General features: G+C 37.2%; 1 non-coding gene across 1 annotated transcript; it reads right to left on the bottom strand.

The window, feature by feature from the left end:
• Window positions 1-598: 598 nt before the first annotated feature.
• TRNAC-GCA lies at window positions 599-683 on the bottom strand. The gene has a single exon. It is a non-coding gene; the product is annotated as a tRNA-Cys (tRNA).
• Between the last annotated feature and the right edge of the window lie 4,615 nt (window positions 684-5,298).

Raw genomic sequence — 5,298 nt, 5'->3', positions numbered from 1 at the left:
GATACAGTTCCAATCAGGGATAAGATTATATATTGTACACAAAAAAATTATCAGTGCAGTCTTAGTCATTTTGGTAAATGATGTTTAGATCCCCTATTTCACAACTTATGCCAATAATTTGCAAATGTGTTAAAACATAGGTATAGAGGACAACACCTAGTGCTTGTCATATCAAGTGACCTCCTTAATCCCCATCACCTATTTTACCCAATCCCATCCCACCTCCCCTCTGGTAGGTTTGTTTCCTATAGTTCCTATAGTTAAGAGTCTGGTTTTTCTTGGTGAAAAAAAGTTGTTTTATGTAATTTGGAGTTGTGGAGGCCTTTCTAAGCATGGCAACAGTCAGAAATCATTTTCAAAAAGTTTTAGAATCAATTACTTATAATGTACAATTGAAACCCAAATGACAACCTGAGAATAGTTTGAAACGTATATAACATCCAAACTATCTCTAATATATAGACGCCTCTCTCTCTCTCTCTTTTAACGTTTATTTACTTTTGAGAGAAAGAGAGGCAGAGTGCAAGTGGAAGAGAGGCAGAGAGAGAAGGAGATGCGGAATTTGAAGCAGGCTCGAGGCTCTGAGCTGTCAGCACAGAGCCTGAAGTGGGAGTTGAACCCACGGACTGTGAGATCATGACCTGAGCTGCAGTCAGACGCTTAACCGACTGAGCCACCCAGGCGCCCCTTGATGCCTTTCTTAATGTTTAAAATAAATGCCACCAAAATAAAAATAATGTGTAAAAAGTATAAATAAGTAATTCATAAAGGATAAACCTAAATCATCTATAAGAAAAAGAAAAACTGTTCAAGCTGGTTATTAAAGAAATTCAGGTTAAAATAATAATAAATAACTTCTGTACTTACAAATTGGCAAAGATGTACTTTTAGAGTTAGAATGCCTGCTGACATTTATTGACTGCTTTCTAATGATAGACACTGTTTTAAACATTCAGTATCCTGTATGCTTTTTCTAACAAACCTCTAAGAAGATATCATAACTACCATCTCTATTTATAGAACAATGAGGCTGAGACTGGTTAATTAATTAGCCTCATACAGCTATTAAGTAGTGGAATCAGGTTTTGATGCCAGATATCTTACATTAGATTAATCAGGAGTGTGAAAAAAATATTGTTGGAGGAAATGCAAGATGATACTATGTTTCTAGAGAGCTATGTTTCTAAAATATCTCCCAAATACTAAAAATGTGTATACTGTTTGGAATATCAATAGTATTTCTACAAATTTACCCAAGATATAGCTACAAGCTTATGCAAACAATCACATCAATTTCCATAAAACTTTTTTATAATAGAAAGTTAACAGAGAAAGAGATTAAGTATTTACTACTTGAGTACATTATTTGTGGCATATGCATGTAACAGAAAATCTTCCATCACTTGAAATACTGTTTTTGATGAATAGTTACTGACAAACAGAGAAGGTATAAAAAAGAGATTATAAAACAATATGTGTAACATGAATCAGGAGGTGGGAAGAGAGTGAGATCAGAGTAATAATCTTGGCTTCCTCCCTGTAACTTTTTCTTGAACTGGCTGAGTCTAATGACCATAGTCATGTTTGCTAACAAGACAACTGACTCTACATAATTGTCTATCCTTCTAAGTTCCAGAGACAATACTCTCACTCCCATTCATTTGTACATCAAGTTTTGGAAACAGCTCACCTGTGACAAGCTCTGGGTTATTGTCCTAGTCTTTGTGATTGCTCTATATTCCAAACATTTGTAACTTCCTGACTTTTGAAAATAAACCTCCTCAAATATCCATTAGAGTTCATTGTGTATCCAATCTGGAGAAGATATACATAGAAGAGATTAAGTAAGCACCCTATAGTCCTCACTTTGAATTCAGAATATAAGTATTGACTCTTCAAGTATTTTCAAATATTTATTTATTTATTAGTTCTGTTCACTGAAAAGGCTGATAGACAATGACTGACCCAGTAGCAACGAGCATCTCCAGGACAGATGGTCTTGTTGGAATAATAGATGACACCAAACTGAGGCAGAGGGGAAGTGCAGAAGATAACTCTAGAGCATGTTGACGTACCAGAAGGCATGTGAGTTATGAAAGATCTCTGGAACGAATGGGAGAATTTGAGCTTGTAGAAGGGAGACCACTGAGACCTTGGATGACTGGAAGCTCTAGGGACGATATCTAAGCTTTAGGGGCTGCACAGTTCAGAAGGTGGTTCTGAGGAGCAGGGGACCATGCAATGATGATGTGTCTCTTACATTCTAGCCTCAGTACCATCCTGATATCCACTCTAGCCAGCCTCGGTGGCACGCCTGCCCTCCAGATGTAAGGCCATGCTTTTCAGGATGGCAGGCCACCTTGGGAAGTGTAGACCAGTGAAGGTGGGAGCTGTTTCAATCATCTCCATGACCAGAACCAGAACTTGGGAGGAATGCAAAGCATGATGTGTCAAGATAAACTCATGACTGCACTTGGAGAGCCTGAAGCATCTTCCCTCCATTTACCATCATAATTTCATTACATTCCATGCAAAATGTCTTGGCATCACAGGGATCTGTGTTTGCAAAGTGTCTTTAAAGAATAGCTCTGAAAGATGTTTCCGGGGTCCGTGTAAATATTTGAAAATAAGTGAAATCAGTATTCAAACTTTACTGTTGACTGCATTTTCAATAAAAGGAAGGTAGTTAAAAGCTCAGGGAATAAATAAAAAATTAAATAAATAAATACAAACATAAATAAATAAAAAGGGTAAGCATTGAGATTGATCTAAGCTTGTTAAATATGTTTAAACAAACAAAGTTTAAAAGTCTATCAAAAAGCTTAATTAGGAGATGTTGGGTGCGTAAGTCTGTTAAGTACTCCTGATCTCAGCTCAGGTCTTGATCTCAAGGTGATGAGTTCAAGCGTGGGGTTGGGCTCTGAGCTGCACTGAAGCTTACTTTAAAACAAAACAAAACAAAACAACAAAACAAAACAAAACAAAACAAAATTTAATTGGTTACCTGCTGAAGATAATAGGGACCCAATTCATTACCCTTAGGGGAAAGAAACCAACAGCATCCTGCCTTTGCATATGAATTAAACCATTAGACAAAACGTTAGTGGGTGAGGGGAGTTGTCTTTGAAAGTATTTCTTAGTTTTGGAGAAACTTTTCTCATTTGAAAAGACTCAAGACTCAGCAGAAGGTGCTCATTTAAGGATATTATCTAAAGTCAAAGAGGGTGATACGTCAAAAGAAAGAGAATATAGGTAGCCACTGGAGACCAAGAGACACTCAGGTGCAATCTCTCCATCGTTCTTATTCATAGACAGACATGTTTCACATTTTGATTCAACCACCAAAATCTGAGCAATGGATTTTGGCCTCAGAAGAGCTCAAGGCAGAAGCTTCCAAGAGGTCTTTTATATGCCTCTGGTTACATAACCATTCAGGTTACCTAACAAGTTATGCCAGTAGAAAACTCTCAGTAAATAAACTGGCCTTAGGGTTGGGAGGTCACCAAGGGAGTTTGGGGTTTTAAACAAAGCATCATAAATTCCACTGTAGTTACCTTGGTCAAGAGTCAAAGCCAGACATCTAGGCATTCCTGGAAATAAAAAGACAGCTTTCCAAGGAGAGATGTAGATTAAATCTGTCCATTAGGACCTCCCTGTGAAATTATTCCACCTAATTACTGAATACAAAATAATAAATTAGAATATCACTAGTTTGCAATCCTTAATGAATGAATGGATATAAGTATTTTGCATTTCAGCTGCAAACATCACAAAAAGATATATTGTGTCTCTTGATGAATGAACACAGCATCAAAGGAATCAATCCTGAGACTGAGAGTCTCTGCATACAGTGTCCAGGTTTCAGGAAATCAGAAGGACACAGGAAAATGTTACCTTGCACCCTAAGAACTCAGTCAGCACGTCTAGACCTACAAACTCAGATCATGTGTTTGTAGGTTCTTTAAGATAGTAACAGTCGTGAAGACATGAGCCTGGCTGGCTTAGCTGGTTAAGCCTCTGACTCTTAATTTCGGCTCAGGTCATGATCTCACTGTTATGGGTTTGAGCCCCACCATTGGGCTCCATGCTAATAGTGCAGAGCCTGCTCTGGATCCTCTCTCTCTCTGCCTCTCCTCTGCTTGCTCTTTCTCTCTCTCAAAATAAAGAAATAAACTTTAAAAATATATAATTTTAAGAAAAGGTATCATCGGTTGTGTGCTCTTCACCTGAAAAATTGTATAGAAAAGAAGGGTAGAGCAGGGAAATATAAAGATTTTATTTTAAACTGAAAAGGTTATCAAGTTAAATTTTGGGGAAGATTATATTATAGTGATTAGGGCTGCACACACACTTAGGTGATACAACCATAAACAAATGCAAAGAGAGTGGGGTCTCATTGGGCTGATGCATGTGGAGGAGTTTCTGGGGTGCCCGACAATGTTCTATTTTGATCTGAGTGGGATCGCAAGCTTGTTTGCCTTATAATATTTCACTAAGCAATACTTAGTGTGGTTTCCCATATCTGGGTTTTATTTTATAATAAAAAGTTTAAAATTGTAGAAAGAGAGGTTGGGGCCTTGAGTGCTATGATAAAGAATCTGAATTTAACTTGATAATGTTCAACTATTTATTGATGATCATTAGTATAATAAGCAGATTTTGGAGAAATATAGGCTTGAGCCTGAATCCCAAAGGGTAATTTGAGAATAGCTGAGTAATTAGAAAGGCCACATTTAGAGCCATCTGGCATTAATACATGGCTATTCTTGAGAGTTCCAGACCAGATATGAATCAAAAAAGTCTGTCTTCATATATCACAGACATTTTGGTGTAAGAACCACAATGTATCTGTGACAGCTTCACAGATGAGCAAGCTGGCTCAGGAATAAGGGGGAGAGCTCTCCATGCCAGGCACGCTGTGGTTTAATGCCAGTGTACCTTTTGTCTTTTAACACTTGTCTATTACAACAATAGATGGCAGAAAACGTGATCGTTGCCCTGACAATATAGTTAAGTTTTAAACAATGTTCTTTCTGTTTATTGCTACTCCAATACAGTAGATGATGACCTGATTTTCAAATGGGAGTTCTAATGTCCTTCAAAGGATTGGATTAATAGGCAATAAATTTATTGAGAAAGTAATTGAGACCAGAAAACCAAAGTGTAAAAGTGTAAATGATTCTATTAATAGTTATCATCGGACTTCCTATGACTTTAAATGGGAAGAGTAAGATGACAGTTAGGAGCAATGGTGGAAGGAAGTAGCCATTGCTGCAGTGATAAAAATAGATTTTCTTC

Source organism: Hyaena hyaena, unplaced genomic scaffold (genome assembly GCF_003009895.1).
Source record: "Hyaena hyaena isolate Hyena2069 unplaced genomic scaffold, ASM300989v1 scaffold_574, whole genome shotgun sequence".
NCBI classification, from domain to species: Eukaryota; Metazoa; Chordata; class Mammalia; order Carnivora; family Hyaenidae; genus Hyaena; species Hyaena hyaena.
The sequence above is the reverse complement of the archived record's forward strand: the minus strand, read 5'-3'. Positions and strand labels throughout refer to the sequence as shown.